This window comes from Amblyomma maculatum, chromosome 8 (assembly GCF_055883805.1).
Source record: "Amblyomma maculatum isolate TAMU_Amacu chromosome 8, ASM5588380v1, whole genome shotgun sequence".
Taxonomy (NCBI): Eukaryota; Metazoa; Arthropoda; class Arachnida; order Ixodida; family Ixodidae; genus Amblyomma; species Amblyomma maculatum.
In genome coordinates this window covers 91,940,276-91,959,369 of record NC_139351.1, presented here as the reverse complement: position 1 = coordinate 91,959,369, position 19,094 = coordinate 91,940,276, and positions in this window count along the sequence as shown.

The following is a 19,094-nucleotide window of genomic DNA, read 5'->3' as shown; positions in this document are numbered from 1 at the left end:
ATTAATTAATTACTTTGCTGCGAAATTACTACCAAAAAGTAATTCACTGCATTACTAAATTACCAAACGGAAAAAGTAATTCATTACATTACAAATTACCGAAAAATTAATTACATTACAGTAACTTCATTACTGTAATTCAATTACTGCCATGTCTGGTTCGTAGTACTCTACAGAGCTTATGTATTAGCAACACACTCACCTACAGGTGAATAACAGCAGTGGTTAGTGCAAGAATTCGGCCGCAAATCCCACGCGGCAGCTGGTCGTCCGTCTTTTTATGCAAATCCGGGTGGCGCGCTGTCACGGGCTGTGATGGCGCTTGCGCTGTAGATTGGTTAGGGCGGTTGGTTAACCAATGCACTTGCGGCGATCCTAGTGAACGCGTGGCGGCTGGTAGCTGCCACCAACGGTCAGTAGTCGGCAGATTCGTGTCGCTCATTCCGTCCACTACAGGTGAAGAACAGCAGTGATTAGTGCAAGAATTCGGCCGCAAATCCCTAATGATTAAGGTCTGATGATTAAGGTGAGATATAATGATGCACAAAATAAGAACAAGTGATTAAGCGGGTTAAGTGGAGAAATATGGGAGAGTCCTTCGCCCTGCAGTGGGTTTAGTCAGGCTGATGATGATGATGATGATTAGGCTAGTATCATTTTTGTTTCGCTTCTTATGTTTATTATAGCTGCACCCCACAATCTTCTAGTACGGATTTAGTATGAATAAGAGCTTGCCTTGGTGCTTTCGTTCTGTTGAGCTTTTTTCATTGCCGTTTATATGGTGTTGTCTTGAGATATTTCCTGGCTTTTCAGTTGTTGCTTACCTTTTTTATAATTTTCATTTGGTTCATTGTTTTGGCAAAAACTGAACACCGCGCACTAGCAGGCGAGCTTCCGCTGCAACATTTCCGTTCAGTAAGTATTGTTACGACCAAGCATCCGCATTTGCGCGCTCTATTGTTCGCCTGTGGGCATGGAAAAGTTTTGTGAATATGTGGTGATGGTCCATTGGCTCTAAGTGAGCCTGTTTCCAGGAATCCTGTTTTGTAAGCATGTTTTGCTTTGTGGACAACCTGCAAATGCCAAATTGGCCCTGTCAAGAGAACGTCTGGAAAAACACAAAGAAACGTCCCCCTGCGGGAAATAGCAGGAAGTGCTTTCTTTTGTTCACCCTTCCAGTCGAGAAGTGCTATCCTCCAGTGATGAATGCCTCCTATCCAAAGGAGACGACAGAGTGACATGTCCGCTGACGTGCAGGACAAGAGAAGAGCATGACTCATACGGCCATTAAGTGATTTCCCGGGAATGCAGGAAAGATTTGCAATTGTCGAAAAGGGACCATGTTGGGAGCCCTATGCGGCGCCACGTGCACTCGGGTTTCTGAGAAGTAAAACCCCCAGAACCAGCCTGTGGTTTCTTTGCTGAAGAATAGAAATGTACCTCCTCTCCTCGCCGTTCCCAAGCTTTTCCCGCCAACAAGTGATCACGCCCAACGAATGAATGCCGGACCAGTCAGTGCTTCAGACCATCAGTGCAGTGATGTGTTCGATTGGATGCCGATACCTGAGGGGCGTGCCCTGGATTTGGTTGGTCAGCATCTTCAGAGAGGGGCTGGACATAGGGGGTTTTTAAGGACGCTGCAGAGCACGAAATGTCGCTCTGGGCCCTGGGTAAACGGCTCATCCAGTCGCTTCTCGCTATGAACTCTTAACGCTTGCCATTTTGCTGATGTACCCTTCTTTTTCGTGTAAATAATCTTGTAAATAAGTTTCTCAAAGTGCCATTAAACCTGCTTGTACATATTTTTCCAACTTCGAAGATTCAGTCCTTCTTCAACCCGGAGTCTCTGCACGCTACCAAGTGAAGGCCGGGTCGCCATAGCCCCAGCGTCACGACAACTGGTGATCAGCGGTGGGATCTGAATCTACAAGCACAACGACTGGTGACCAGCGTTGGAATCTGAATCTACAAGCCACAACATCTGATGACTGGAGGTGGGATCTGGATCTACAAGCTACAAAATCTGGTGATTGGAGGTGGATCTGAAGCTACAAGCCACAACATCTGGTGATCGGAGGTGGCATCTCAAGCAACAAGCAGGAGCAACAATCGGCCAACAAGAGAGCAGCTCGGAACATCGATCGCATGTGTGGGTGAGTGCTTGGCTTTTCTTCTGATGTGGACCAGGTTCTAGAACAGGGTTAGATTTTAGAACTGGTAAAAAGTGTTGAAACGCCTTTAGGTTTGGTAGTTTGCACTGTTGTTTTGGAAGTAGCCGACACTCGGAGCGATCATGGACCTACAAAAGCTGCAGAAACCGGAACTGTTGCAATTGTGTGAGGAATTGGGAATTGATACAAGTGGTTTGGCACGAAAACCCTTGATTATAAAGGCAATCACTGATCTGGGAACCGATGATGAGGAGCTCAGTGAAGCATGGAACCTCATCGGGCAAAAAAAGGAACAGCTCAGACAGCAGAAGGAGCGTGAACTTGAGAGGGAAAAAGAGGAAAGGGAGCACGAACGTGAGAAGCTTGAGAGAGAAGCAAAAAAGCGGGAGCTAGAAATTGAGCTCCGGAAATTAGAAGTAGAGTTGAGCAAGAGGTCGGGCAATTGTCCCCAGCTAGCGGTACCTCTTCTCAACAAGGAGGCAGATTTCAAGATGTCAAAGTACATGCAGCCATATGTGATATCAGGGGATATCGGTCTGTATCTGGGTAACTTTGAGCGAACTTGCGAAGAACTGTCCTTCCAGCGAGACACGTGGTCTCAGAGATTATTGACGGTTCTGCCCTGCGAGGCAGCGGAGGTTGTCGCGCGGCTAAACAAGGAGGACGCGGACAACTACGAGAAGGTCAAAGCTTGCCTGATTTTCGGAGACAGAGATGTGCAGGCCTTAACACGTTCAAAGGCGCGAGAACTAGCTACACTGCTCATTCCAGAAAAATCCACAGCGGAGGAAACGGCAGTTAAAACAGTGGTCTATGTGGAAGATAGCGGGTCGGAAAACTTTGAGAGCGAGGCATCTCAAATAAGTCAACTTGAAAGTGAATTTGATGAGACGCGGAATGAGGACGTTCTTGAGAATAACCTCTTGCCGCCAGTGTCTAGTAATTTCACGAGGCTTTTAAGTGGAACCCGAGAGGACTTAACTATGGAGCAAGCCAATGATCCCAAGAATAAGCTCGAAGTACAGTGGGAAGGACCTGCTGAAGTCGTTGCAAGGCTTTCTAACACTAACTACGCAGTGAAAATCCCCGATAGGCGTAAAGCAGTGCGCATTTATCATTGCAATCTTATGAAGCCTTATGTGCAGAGGGAAGCCGTGGTAAATCTAACGTTAAACCTTCCCGAGGAGATGGGGGATAACTTGATTTGCCTCAGCGGAAAAGGAAGCAACGCTCAGGAGCTTCTCAAAAAGACAGAGCAGAGAGGAGAACTAAAGAAACCCCAGCTGTCCGATCTGGGCGAGATAATAACAGAGTTTGAGGCCTGCTTCGTGGACAGGCCAGGCAGGACTGATTTGACTGAGCACGATATTGAGCTGACTTCAGACGTGCCAGTGCGATCAAGGTGCTACCGATTCTCTCCAAGGCAAAGAGAAATTCTGGATAGGGAAGTAACTCGCATGCTGGAATTGGGAGTAATAAAACCCTCGGAAAGCGATTATGCTTCGCCTATGATCTTAGTAGAAGCTCCAGGTAAAGACCCTAGGCCTGTGGTAGACTACCGAAAGCTAAATTCTCTCACCAGGGATCAAGTGTATCCTATTCCGAATATTGAGGAGAGAGTAGAACAGGTCAGTAGAGCGGCATATGTGACTACGCTGGACCTTACTCGAGGATACTGGCAAGTACCGCTCACTGAACGCGCCAGCAGATACGCGGCTTTCGTCACTCCGACGGGCAGCTACCAGCCAACAATGATGAGTTTCGGGCTCAAAAATGCTCCATTTTGTTTTTCCCGACTCATGGATAGGGTTTTAAAGGGGTGTGAAACATTCGCGGTGCCTAATTTAGACGACATTGCGGTTTTTTCCGACTCATGGGCGGACCCTATGGTACATCTAAGAGCTGTACTGAGCCTTTTGCGTCAAGCTGGACTAACCGTAAAGGCCGAGAAATGTTGCCTGGCAAGGGCGACCGTGGACTACTTGGGTCACAATGTAGGTCAAGGTTTCAGGAAACCCAGCGAGATTAAGATTTCTGCGGTAGCAGACTACCCGCGGCCGAGCACGAAGACGGAAATTCGAGCATTCCTAGGTCTGACTGGGTACTACAATCACTACATCCCTAACTATTCAGCTTTGGCTAGCCCTCTGACCGACGCTCTCCGCAAGACAGAACCGACAAATGTAGTCTGGGACGAACAAAAGGAAGCCTCCTTCGTAAACCTGAAGGCTGTGCTGATTAGCCGTCCGGTATTGCGAGCTCCAGACTATGGCCGAGAATTCACGGTCCAGTGTGATGCCAGTGATCGAGGGTTAGGTGCTGTTCTCTGCCAGAGAGATGACGACGGTAATGAGCACCCCGTGCTCTACTTGAGCAGAAAGCTGAGTTCTAGAGAGAGGGCTTATTGCGCGTCAGAGAAAGAGTGCGCTTGCATTGTATGGGCCATTCAAAAATTGCAGTGCTATCTTGGAGGGGCCAAATTCACCGTAGAGACGGACCATTGTCCCCTGGCTTGGCTGCAAACTGCGACATCGAAGAACAGTCGCCTTCTTAGGTAAAGCTTGATTTTACAGCAGTACAATTTTGAAATAAGATACAAAAAGGGGAAGTTAAATGGGAATGCGGACGCGCTTAGCCGCTCTTTCTAAGCGGTCCGAGATGTTCCTCACCATGTATCCAAATTGATAATCAGGTTTTTTTTTTTTTTTTTCGTGCGCTTGAATATATGTGACTATGTAAAGCAGCACGTTTGGTTTTCGAGGCATACGTGGGTCCTGAACGTCTTGAGAGTGGGCTTTTCTCGAACAACACTGGCAGTTTTCTTTTAACCTGGTCTCTTCAGACGGGAGCCGAGTGCTTGTTTGGACATGTAGTTGAGTTTCAGACAGCTCGAGCAATTTGGCCTACAACAATCAAGACAACGCGACATGCAACAGCGAGCTTCAAGCGTTCACGTGCAGGCCATTAAGTCGTCTCTTCATGCAGCAGCTGCGGCTGCTGCCCTCCGAGTCTCTTCTGGCGGGGGAGGAGGCTGTTACGACCAAGCATCCGCATTTGCGCGCTCTATTGTTCGCCTGTGGGCATGGAAAAGTTTTGTGAATATGTGGTGATGGTCCATTGGCTCTAAGTGAGCCTGTTTCCAGGAATCCTGTTTTGTAAGCATGTTTTGCTTTGTGGACAACCTGCAAATGCCAAATTGGCCCTGTCAAGAGAACGTCTGGAAAAACACAAAGAAACGTCCCCCTGCGGGAAATAGCAGGAAGTGCTTTCTTTTGTTCACCCTTCCAGTCGAGAAGTGCTATCCTCCAGTGATGAATGCCTCCTATCCAAAGGAGACGACAGAGTGACATGTCCGCTGACGTGCAGGACAAGAGAAGAGCATGACTCATACGGCCATTAAGTGATTTCCCGGGAATGCAGGAAAGATTTGCAATTGTCGAAAAGGGACCATGTTGGGAGCCCTATGCGGCGCCACGTGCACTCGGGTTTCTGAGAAGTAAAACCCCCAGAACCAGCCTGTGGTTTCTTTGCTGAAGAATAGAAATGTACCTCCTCTCCTCGCCGTTCCCAAGCTTTTCCCGCCAACAAGTGATCACGCCCAACGAATGAATGCCGGACCAGTCAGTGCTTCAGACCATCAGTGCAGTGATGTGTTCGATTGGATGCCGATACCTGAGGGGCGTGCCCTGGATTTGGTTGGTCAGCATCTTCAGAGAGGGGCTGGACATAGGGGGTTTTTAAGGACGCTGCAGAGCACGAAATGTCGCTCTGGGCCCTGGGTAAACGGCTCATCCAGTCGCTTCTCGCTATGAACTCTTAACGCTTGCCATTTTGCTGATGTACCCTTCTTTTTCGTGTAAATAATCTTGTAAATAAGTTTCTCAAAGTGCCATTAAACCTGCTTGTACATATTTTTCCAACTTCGAAGATTCAGTCCTTCTTCAACCCGGAGTCTCTGCACGCTACCAAGTGAAGGCCGGGTCGCCATAGCCCCAGCGTCACGACAGTATTTAACGATCAATTGGGTCCGCGATTGTGCCCAGCGCGGCCGCTCTGTGATGGCAATATAAACACGATAGCTTTCGCGGCGCCTTTTGGGGATGTCGAGCGTTTCAAGGGCGCGTGCCGCGAAGCCTTCAAGGTGCCTTTGGATATGGCTTGTGTCGAAAACACCTGTTTCAAATAAGTCGAGCAAGGATATGGGCCTTGGATCGCTTATAGACTTCGTGTCCCTTGGATGGTGGCGCCATCTAGTTCGCTCTTCTGGAAGGAATCACTGGTCGTCACTTACTGGGCCCTGCCGCAATGCTTACTTAAAGGTTTCTTATATTGCACTTCGAAGACTGTCTTCTTGAGGAAGATGGAGATAGAAAGACCTAGAGTTATGACTTATCTCCCAAACAAACATGGCCACAATTCATCATCATCATCATCATCAGCCTGATTATACCCACTGCAGGGCGAAGGCCTCTCCCATATCTCTCCACTTAACCCGGTTCTGTGCTAGCTGCATCCACTTGACCCCTGCGAACTTCTTAATCTCATCCGCCCACCTAACTTTCTGCCGCCCCCTGCTACGCCTTCCTTCCCTTGGAATCCAGTTTGTAGGGTCACAATTATGTAGGGTTAATTTGCTATATTCCTGTATTCATGAAGTCATGTGCGCTTAATTAACCCGGCTACTACGAAGTGGCGGTGAATAAATATGTCCGGCAACGATTCACAACCACTTTATTACTGCTCACTGGTTGCAGCGTCATCGTCGAAATGGAATACAGCGAGGATGAGGAAACCTGCAGAGTATTTGCGGACATTAAGTGTTCCGGCTGCTACATCCTTTCGTACCTGTACGGAGTTTCAAAACTCAGTTTAGTATAGAAAATTCATTCTATTGCTTTGTACAGAGAACGGAGATAATTTCTTCCCCTCGCAACAAATATTTTCCGTGCTGAGCTCGTCGTTTAAACTAGCAAGCATCAAGTTTATTCATTTCTCCACCAGCATTTGAGTCATCTGTCAAAACTAGAACCAACCCCTACTCTTTGTAGTTATGTATGAATGCTGGAAAGACACTCGTTCTGTATATTCCCTTTCACACGTATATGCCGGGTTTTTCAAGGAAGCCGTCACCACTTGTTAAAAATAGCCTTTTAGAGTACAAAAATCGATTACTTGGCATAGCAATACCAGTGACTGCGGACATGAAGAAAGAAAAATGAACTGGCAAATAGTTTGGTTAACTAATCTGTAAAGCTCATATTTAGCTGTTATGTTTAGGTTATTTGTCATTAGAGATGATGCGCGCTTTCAAAAAGCGCGCGCTCTCGGCCCGCGCAAAGCAGCACTCGCCGATTCAGACGCGCGCTCTTCTGAACTGTGCATCTCTTGGCGCGAGACGGCCTAAGCTTAGATGCAGCTTTGAGAGTAATAGAGCCTCGAAAGTAGGTATTACTAGCTGACAGTTACAGATTTTCACTCGCAACTAGCTACCTAAAAAAGTTTGAAAGCTTATTGTTGGATTAGTTAATCAGGTAACTAGCACAATTCACCTCTTTTGTGTAAGCCAGTAGCGGTGTTATTATGCCGCAAACGTCACCTCTATACCCCAGAAAAAAAAGACACGGAATGTCTAGCTGGAATTCATATGCCAGACCGATGTAAGTCACATGATGAGTCATGGCAGCTATGCTTAGTCATGGTAAGTCCTAGTAGGCGTGGCACATGGTCGCTTATTATTAGGTATGGAAACCAGGATAATTAAGTCATGCTGAGTCATGGTAAGTCATCGCTGTCAGTCTACCAAGTCATAGCAGACACGGTAAGTCGTGAAAAAAAAATTGGTCATAGTAACCGTGCCTAGCCAGGGCGTCATAACAGTCACTCTGAGTTGTGGTAAGTTACAGCACGGCACATTAAGGCATACTATAACGAGGTATAGCACTGCACGTATTGTAATGCCAGACTTTGGTTTCCCTAGAAACGCATATCAGTGAGTTAGGCAGAGGTTTATGCAGACAGCGGAGAGATCTCAGGGTGGTAAGGCAAAAGCGCTACCGTACTTAAAAAAAAAAAAAAGACAATGTTTAAAAATTGAAGGGAGGCTTCCCTGAAACACCTGCTGTATAAGAACATATGCATGCTTTGTCGAGTTACTGTTCCACGTGATTTATTGTCAGACAGGGTAAAATTTTGATTATTCATTTACGGAATAAAATTTGTCACGGCAAACACTGTCACCCCAATTTCTTGTTTTTCGTATTCAAGTCAGCACAAAGCAGGGACGAATCATGAATTCCAGTTTTATTTTTTAGTCCTACGTTATACCTACGTCTACAATCATCATTATAGTTATTAAGAGATTTCCCCTTTCGACGACGTGTGCACATAACTAAGGTCAATGTACGAAAAAAAAGTTTGATATATATCAAAGTCTCTTCTTTTGTACATGCCGACTTTTTGATCGATAATTGTTTTGATTCATTTTTTTTTTTTTGTACTGCAGACACGCGCACTCATTCATCTAAATAGATGAACAGATATGCCTTTTTTGAGATAATCATATTTATCTCACAGTGGCAAGATACTAGTTGCAAACACTTTCACGAACAGTATAACACAAGAATGAAATAAATATTAGTTTATTTCTCCCCTGCTTTCAGTAGCTCTTTCTTCGAATTACTAAAGAAAGTTGCATGACACGTAAGACTCAAGTTAAAACTAGACGTAGTACGTCATTCATTATCGTAGAGCACAGCATGTGTCAGGCGGAAATCACAAATTCGGAGATCGCCGAACAAGCGCAATTGTCTTATCTTTTACCTAAAATGACTGAATAATTAATTTCTTATTTTGATCAGTACTACACTAAAAAGAAATAACGTACAGGGTCGTCCACTTCTAGCTAGAACACGGTCACTGCTTTTAAAGCAACATTGTATCTGACGCAGGCAGATATCGATGCAAAGCGATGCAAGCACACAGAGACACGGATGTGCTGCTTCACATGGCCAGCCACTTTAGATTACTGCGTGGCCGGGTCGGATGCAATGACACCTTGAAAGTAGTGACCGTGTTATAGCTAGAAGTGGACAAGGCTGTACGTTCCCGTATGCTTTCCTGGGTTTCAAATAACATTTGGCTTCTTTCCTATGTATGGGTAGTTTCACATTATTCAACGCAGGTTTTTCATTGAAAAGCCATGAATGATAGGTCGGTGCAGTTTGCGCAGATGGGTAACATACGGCAAGACGCACATTATTTGCGCGATAGATGGCAGCATAAAAACGATTAATTAATTAAGACTAAATATTCTGCTGTTAAATCTTTGGCACGACATCCTATTGAGAACTTGAAAGCCTTCAGCTTTGAAGGCGGACTCAGTTTATAAAATTCCTGGATCAGCATCGTGGTTCAAAATGTCGAAAGGGAAAAATATTCTTTTGAAAACACGCCAAATTAGCTTTGCTACAATGTGTATTGCTGAAGTAGCGCCGCTGCACTTGGTATCGACGCGGGAAACATGCCGACATCTCTGACGTCATAAGAGGTCTAAACTTCGTCTGTTATTTTGTCCAAGTGACCTGTTTTGTCTATGTGTAATTACAGACAGTCAGCCTAAAGAGCTTTCACATAAGTTCTCTTTCTCTGTTTTTTTTTTTTTTTCTTTGTTGTTGTTGTTTGTCATTGTCGATACAGCGAATTAGGAGGCCAATTCCGAAACATTGAAAACTGGTCCCATCTCAAATCGGAAGGTGTGATCAGCTCATCACTTTAATCACGTGCCTTAAATGACGAAATAAGAAACAAGGTTAGTTAGCTTTTTAGTCAATTAATTGCCCTTTCATTGCTCTATATACCGTAAAAAGGTTCACCTTAACGTACAATCACCCTGCTGAGAATGCACTGAAGTATCTATCCTCCGGGGAATTTAAATAAAAAAGTATCTATCGAATAATTTTTAACATCTGGTACATATTAACCAGACCCTCGTCTCCCTATGTCTGTCTGCTAAAAAACGTAGTCTCCACCACGACAATATAGCCCCAGACTTCTTATTTACTTAGAAGAACACTTTGCAAGCAAACATGCAAGCCACTACGTTATTCGCATGCTTACGAAGTGCTGCATCGCGTTGAACGCAGCAGACACGCGCTTGTGTACATTTTACTTGAGTCGCGGGCTGAATTTCACTCGTCCTGCCCCGGCCGCAAATAGAAGCATTCCAGGCGCTTCGTCGGGAGTGCCGACAGCAATATATGCACTCGTCTGTATACACCACGTCGGTCCGTTTCCTAAAGTCCCTATCCTCTCAGCCTTTTTACCTTCCCACGCTTTAGTCGCAACAAAGCACTAGCCGAGAAAATGACTGTCCAGAAACGACAACCGACTTTGACTAAAACTGTCACCGCAGCCTCCGGAAAAGAAGAGAAAGAAAATGAAGAAAAACGAATAGGATTTTTGAAATTGTTTGAGTATGAAAGCTGTTGAATTTCAATATTGAAATAAGTTGAAATCTAATTCTTGGGGAAAAACGTCTTTTGTATGGACGTATGCATCTTGTCACAAGGTAGAAAGGTCACGGTGTATTAGCTTCTATTAGGAAGGAGCAAAAACCCGCGCAAAGACCAAGGGAGGTTTCCCGCCTTGCTCCATACTTCCTTAGAGACTGATCTACGTTCTATACATGACAGCAGCAGTTGGTGGATATATCATGGGAGATTGTGTGCATAACGACGTCGACTTGCCAGGTCACAGATTTCTGCTTCAAACTTCCAGTGTTATTTAACATCGCAAATTCCCGATCTTAGTCAACGCCTGAGTGTCGTCACGGTAGAGAAATGCGCGACACAATAATCGCAAGGCTAGCTTCACCAGTAGCTGACAATGGAAACAACGTCAACCTCTCGTCGACAAGCTGTTTCTCTCTCAGAACATGGCAGCACCACATGATGCTCAACTTTTCCGTAAATAAAAAAACGTTTCTCCATCGCTTGCGTAAGCGATATTTTTCATTACTATACAATCCAGAACGTTACTATACATTCCAGTCATGCAAATGATGCAACTTCCTCTCAATAAATGCTCGCTATTCAGATAAAGATAGTGGCCGTTGAACTCCAACAGTAATTGAATTCGCGTAATATGTGTTGTTTTAGAAAGAGAAAAAACAGGCACATGACAATGGCGGTATATCCTAAGTCAAGCTCGGTACCTCCACACTTAAAGCTCATAGTTACGACTTTCAACGCCCTCGTTCTTCATGACTGTTTCCTTTTTCTTTTTCTGTAGGTTGGTAGAGCGCCTATCATCTATAGCTCAACAATTGCGAAATGTGCCTCTGTAGCACTTCTCCTGCTAGTTTCTCTCGCGCACAACGTTCAGAGTGCGCTTAAGTGAAGGCAGACGATGATAACATAATTTTTATGCCTTCAAGCAAAAAAGAAACAACAACACATAAGCATTCACGCATTTATCTTCAAGACCCAGTGTACTGCGCTGATTTAGCTTCATTTGAAATATTTATCTTGGAATGAACGTATTCGCGCTGAAAACACGCTTCCGCGAACGGCGCAAGTTCGCGCAGTATCAATTTCTTGTTTAGGTTAAATCTGGAACTGTGCAGTACTCTGCGAGAGTTTGATTGAGCAAGGCCCGCAAATCTTGCATCCAATACCATTGTTTGTGTACATCAGTTTTAACTGCGAGACATCTGCGAGATATTGTAGGATGTAAATAATGAAGAGACTGGTCCAGTCTGGCTACGCACAGTAAAGCCTATCTTGTAAAGTTTGTCGTTAACTTGCATCGAGTAGTTAAAGAGGTTGAGATATACAAAAATTTTATTCGTGTTATTTTGCTCTGAACTGTGCGTATATGACATTAGTGAACATGGATTCCCGCATAGAATTAGCCAGCACGCAATAAATAATTTGCAATTGATTTTAATTATGTAGTTTCCCTTTCAGTTTCAAGTTGCTGAACGAAGGCTCCGACTTCACATGCGAGTACGAGATCACGTGACGCATGCAAAATCTAAAATATATTCGCTGTTTCGTAGTTATATCATTCACATAATCTCCAGGGTGCGTAGCCTGGATGAGGTATTTCAGTATGAGAACTCCCTCCTAAATTTCTGAGTGTTACATCCCCTCCCATCTCTACCACCTCCTTACGGCTTTTTTTTTTTTCGTTTTTTTTTTCGATTTTTTTTTCGATCAGCGGCGTGTAACACTCACCGAAAATTATTTATGGCCACGCCTATGATAAGCTCTTAGATTAAGCTGCTTCAGAAGCCGAAATGACAGTGACTGGAGAAATAACTATTTTTTACCATATCTGAGGGTCTCATGTGATCACGTGATTTCGTACACGCTTGCGCTTATGTAACGAAATTGGTTCAATCATAAATATACTAAGAGTAGAGAAATTTCATGTCATTAACCGTGTTTACTGATGTCTTGCGCGTATTTCAAAAAAAAAAAAATGTGCCTAAGAAAATTTGATGTCTCAACCGTTAAAGATTAAAACAGAACCTCGAGCGAGTTGATAATCCCCTGGTTGCGCGGAACAAGACTGCGACAAAAGGAATAACACTGGTAAACAAAATAAAAGATAAAAGTTCTTCCACGCGTTCATAACATCTCACATCTGAAAAAGATAGCCAGTGTAGTAAGCGTTAAAGTTGTCTTCTCGGTTCTTAATACGCCGGCTAAGATTTGCAGAAAAGTGAGCGGCGCAAAGTTTGTTGCATAAAAAAGGTTCTGTAAAGCAGAGAAATCAATTCGTGTAGGATCGATAGCGCGTATAGTTTGCTCCATGGGCGGCAAACAGTATGTAAGAATAAAAAGAATGACGCCTCAATGAACGCTTGAAAGAACATCATAACGATTTACATGTAACGTAAAAGAAAGTAGGAATTAACACCGTAGGGATTGTGACAGAAAAAACATGAAACCCATACTTTGAAACAACTGAAGTGTTTCAAAGTATGGTAAGCTTCCTTAGGCCAGTCAAACCAATTAAGAGCTGTTCAGTGCCGCTTACGCTAATCTGTGGTATTTTTGGTTCCAAATGTTCACTAATTAACAAAAACTAATTAACTATATTTAATTATTGCCTTGAAAGAAAAAGTGTCAATGCAAAACTTGTAGATCTGCTTGAAAGACACCTAGCTATATAGTTTTCATTAAGATAGAATTTACGCAAAGTGGTTTTTATCAGCCGAGAATGGTATCAAGCGTAATAATAATAATAATAATAAACTTCCTCGCCACAGCAGCGCCACTTTAAAGCCCGAGAAGGGTCCTAGATAACAAAATCCGTTTTTCTGTGCAGTGCTCTCTCCGATGAAGCTAGGTGTGCGCCCTTGGCGAATGATTTAAAATACCAGCCGGTCACATGACAGAATTTTTGAAGGCTTATAAATAGAGATGCGTAAGTCGTGCCGTGATGGAAACAACGTAGCTGGCCGTTTTTTGATGCGGTCTACAACTTTTGCATTGACACTTTGCCTCTCAAGGTAATAATTAAAACGTTAGCTAATTAATCTTACCTAATTAATTACGTTTTTGCAGATTAGTACAGGCTACCCTGAACAGCTCTCAATTGGTGTCACTGGGTTTCTGCCCACCGTATATTTTAAAACCTTAGGTACATTTAGCTGGGGCACCCCCTATATATATATATATATATATATATATATATATATATATATAACTGGCCTTGAATATAGGGATGAGAGCATGCTTGTCCAGAAGGAGGACAGGAACGCTTTTATTTTACACAGCCAGACCTCGCTGAAAGCAGATTCTCCGGCGACATCACGAAAAGAAAAAGGGGGAGAGGGTGGGGGATATTCCGCATTTTCTTGAACGTCTGCTAAAATGATCATGCGTAGAGTACTGCAGAGCCAGATATCAGTGTACCACATAGTAATGGGCAGATAGCACGCTCCGCTTGTTGGACGATTACCAGAAGTAGATGACGCGTGCCTCTAAACACACTCCTCGCTTCTTCCCGCTCGTTTCTCTGCACCACCTCGCGTGTCTAAATTGCCCCAACTCTATGCGAATTTATAACATTGTCTTTTCTCCTGCCCCGTTGCCATTCAGGTTCCTCATTTTTCGTACCCTTTTATATCAATATGGCGGCCTTGGCGCTATAGTTTCGCTCTTGCCGGCGGTCCAGTTGACTGTTGACCATGGTCCATAATATACTGGGTGCTTAATATTAAGTTGAAATAATGTTCTCTCTATCTCTCTTAGGATGATGAGATTACTGCTAGAGTGCAAGAGAATAAGGAGTAAACGAGGAAAACAAACGCTTAAGTCCGGCTTCAAAATTTTCTGGCACATGCATGCGCCTACTGTAGCTACAACTTGCCTGTAGTTAAAATATAAACTATAGAAGCAGATGAAATGGCTCGTTACGATTGACTTTTTTGTTAACCGTCCAACAACCGGGGTACCGAGCACAAAAGAGCGTCCTCCTCAAGCGGCAGCTTTTGGCCACACCAATAGACGCCCGTGATGCAGCTCTAGGCCAACGAAATTTCCGCCTCATCGCGGTATCCAACTCTCCCTGAGAGCAGCTTATGCATATATCCGTTGCAGGAAGCGTACTCGACGTTGTGTTGCTGAAAGAGATTTTTTTTTTTTTCCTTTCGTTTCACTGATTTCGCTGCGTGTGAAATACTGGTGCATACGGACCAGCGGGAGACCACTTAGGCGACATGACTTGTTACCCTGTCTCCGACGGGAGTCAGTACGTAACCTTGGATGTCAGCCAACCTCTAACAACGCTGCGCTCAACAGAGGCATACAGACATTTACTTCTTGCTGTTATTGTCAAAAGAACATATTTTTACTAGTTTCACGCATAAAGATGAACTTCGATACGCACATGCTCCCTCCTGGTTCTTTCTCGAGCGAAAAATAATAAAAAAAAAAAAGCGGGGAGAAATAAAAAGACATTTGTATAGGCGAAATCTCCGGTAAGAATGTTGCCTTTGGCGTAATGACTGGTGCCGTAACTAGTGTATCTACTTGGCGTACGTTGGTACCAGTCCCGTTTATAAATAAACGTAAACTTTAAAGGCAATACCGAAAGACACGTCGACCTGCTACAACTCTATACCTCCTCTAACCGCTGTCTCCGGAGTAGACTCCATTCCCTTTCATCGTGCCTACCAGCCCCTCTGTTCCGTGAAGCATCCCAAAGCTAATGTGCCAGTTCAGTGAACTCAAAGAACACCAGTTGCAAAGTTAATGCATTTTGTTCTATTAACGTTTTCTTTGCCTGCAATGTCGTGTTTTCTTGTGTATACAATAATTCCAGCTTAATGTTGCTGAAAAAACATTCTTACGGCCAAAGTTGATCAATCGGGGATTTTTACACATCCGCGCTCGCTTCACAACTAGTTTAATGCGGACAACTTACAACGTAATAATCACTGAAGGCCGGTAAGGGTCATCATATTTACAAGGTGAAATCATCGCTTTCACAATCTCTCCGATGAGGGGCATTCTACATTACTGTGGCTGTCTAATTTGCCCCTCATCCAAACATTCAAGCGGCTTATTCCCACGAGAGAGAAAATGAAAACGTCGTGGTCTGAGAAAACCGTAGGCACGAACTGTAGGGATGAATAAGCCTCGAAAAAATAAGGACACAGGCAGACACACAAAATGCATTTAGACATCAAAAAACCTCAGGAGCGGTAAGGATTTGGGTCTTGCAGAGATGGAAAAAGCTCACAAAAAAGCACCACGTGTCTGTCTTTCCATGCAGTCGACTTTCTGATAACTTTTTCATCCTTACTAGAACCTGCCATTCTTGCGAAGATATGAGCTCGTCTTGGAGGTGCTGTTCACTTTCTTCGTGTTAATCCTTGAGCGCCACAATTACGTCCGCACCACTATTAAAGGTGTTCCGTCACCCTAAGGTGGCATTGACCAATAACAAATCGAATGAGACATTTCTTTCGTGGTGATCCACCAGCACCACTATTGCGGTTGTCCCTTCACCTTAAGGTTGCACGAAAAGAAATAATAAACTGGCAGTTCCATTTCCTTTGTGACACTCCGTCGGCACTACTATCGCGGTTTTTTCCTTCACCTTCAGGCTAGGTGACCAGAAATAATTAAAACTAAAATAAACTCTCGATATTCATATTGAAGCGTGAGAAAGGCACGAATCTCCGGAAAACTCACTCCCGTGTAGAGCACCCATAAGATGAGCAGCAATATGATGAGGATGGCGTAGTTTATCACAAGGCTGCTAGCTTCGCGATCCATGGCTGGGGGATCCTCTGCGCACTCGCTTCTACAGCACCTGCTCCCGTGCCCTGGTGGCGAGTTCTTTGTTGTCTGTCCCCTGTCGCGTTCCTCAAGCTACTTCTCGGTCTCTGGGTTGTCGCGGAAGGCCGCTTTGCTGTTGTGTTGTCGTCGACGTCGTGCCGTCGTACCGGGCACACTTTTTTCCTCCTTTCCCTTCTTCGTCGTCACCGGTAGATTAAGCCGGGGGATGTTTTTGGCACCGAACTACTGGCGCAAGCACCATTTACCACCACCACCACCGGTAGCTGTAGCGTCCTCTCCACTCTTTCCCACGCGCACGCACATGCTGCTACTTTTTACAGCGTCTTCCCATTTCGTTCCCTTTGACTTCTCTTTATTTGCTTCTATTTTCATCTTCTGGCTTGCATCCGCGTCTTTTCTTGCTCCCGCAAACATTTCTCTTTCAATATCTGCTTCTCTCACGTTTTTATGTTTATCCCTTTTCTTTCATTGGCAGGCTGCGAGCTCGCTCCCTCGCGGCTTATTCTGGATACATTCTGCGTGACCTTAATTCGTCGCGCGCTGTTTCGTTACCCCAGTGCGTGCACAGAGTCCTCCTTCTTCGCCACATTGCTTTCGCCTCTTCGTTCTTTCCGTCAACATCTCGGTAGGCGCACTCCTCTCCTCTCCTCTCTAACGCCATCCCTCATTCCTCTCCTCCGCTCGTTCCTCCACTCGTCTTCTCTCACCCCCTCACGCACGCACAAACGCTCGTTCTCAAACCGCTGACGTTGTGTTCAGCAAGTTCGCCTGTGTTGTTTGTAAAGAGCACAACGCCTTTCAATGAACTCCGGTTCGTTCATTATCAAGTGAGCAACTGTGATACCCATCTCTCAATTCGGGATCGCCATTAATTGGGTGGTTTGCACCGCGTCATACGCGTGGCTGCTCTCTCCTTTTACTATCTGCTCGCATTCAGTCGTCCTCTCATTTTTCTCTTCTCTTCTCTCACGTTGGGCACATCGGTGCCTTTCTTTCTTATTGGTGCTTTTTTTCTTCCTGTTGTCAGCTCTCACCTTCCTTGTTTATTTTTCCACCCTTGCCTGCATCTTTTATCTTGCTTTTCCATCTGCAGTGCCCCGAATCCTTCCACTTTCCACCGCTTCGTCTTTCCGCCGCTGTAGCTCTCTCTCGCACTGAACTTAAGTTCCGCTTCCTCAGCTTCCTTTCCTTGCGATTCTACCTACACCCCCTCCTTTCCTCCTCTCATCTACTGTGTTCACCGCGAACACAACTTTTGTTTTGCCACCTCTTTCTTTTAAGCGTTACCTTCCACCCAGTTCTCCTCCTCTTCCTCAGTGGCAGCCATCAATCTGGCTCCCTGCACGCTTGCTTTTCGCTTCTGTTTCTCGCGCTGCCCCCCCTCCTTTCTATTTTCATTATGCCGTTCCCTCTTTTGCTACCACCCAAGATTCTCGAGGTTGCAGGTGCCAAAAATTCCTTATCTGATTGCAGTATCTCCATCTTAACTTTGTTTCATTTTCTTTTTGTCTTTTCTCATTCGCATTTGTCTCTTTAACTGATCATTTGGATTTCCTTTTGATTGGTTTGGTTTATAGTTCAACGTCCCAAAACGACTCAGGCTATATGAGAGACGCCGTAAGGGAGGGCTCTGGAAATTTCGACCACCCGAGGTTCTTTAACGTGCACTGACATCGCACAGCACACGGGCACCTTGCTATTCGCCTCCATCAAAAAGGCGGCCCACGGTCGGGATTCGATCCCGCGTCCTTGGGTTCAGTAGTCGAGCGCTCTTATCCCTAAGATATCGCGACGGGGCGACCTTTCTTTTAATGGCGTTCTACTTTCTGCAGCCACCTGAATTTCTTTCACTTGTGTACACTCTTGTGCTGAGCTTTTCTGCGCTAAACGACGACATTAAAAACGGCGTCTGCATGGGGCACACTCGGCTATCGAGGTTGGCTTCTATCTGAAGGCTTTTTCTATGTGGTAACAGGGGCGTCTAAAGCCATCCCTGAGGATCAATAAAATAGGGATGGCATATTGCTTTCGAAGTTTCGGATTGTGCCCAAAAAGTAACTATTTGAGATGTTCATCTTTTTTTTTGGGCTGAAACGAATATGGCAACATTTTTTTTAGGATTTAGAGTCATATTCCATTTACAGCACCATGCTATAATCAGGTTAAGGTCTGTTTATAGAACATCTGTATCTTCCACATTTTCTGTTTTAATCCCCCCCCCCCCCCCCCCCCCCTCTAGAGTAGTTCGGTGACGAGAGCGGGGAAGGGACGAAACAATTTGTTTCGCCATCGATGGTAATAAGCTCCCTGGCGGAAAAAATTCTGTAGATAAGATGAAGTAAAGCAAGATATTTATATCCTCAAAAATGCCAAAGTGAAAATTCGTGATCAAAAACCAAGGAATCTGCAAGGACAGTTTCTGTGCTTCTTGGTGAACTCACCTGCTCATCACACTTACCCGCTTAGTTGATTTCACACGCGCATTATGTTCTACTACTGGGAAACAGTTGTGTGTGTTTATTTGCAACCCATATTTTGCAAAAAAAAAAAAAAAAAAATCATGAATCACTCCGCATACGACCACGTTCACAGAATTTCATCCCTT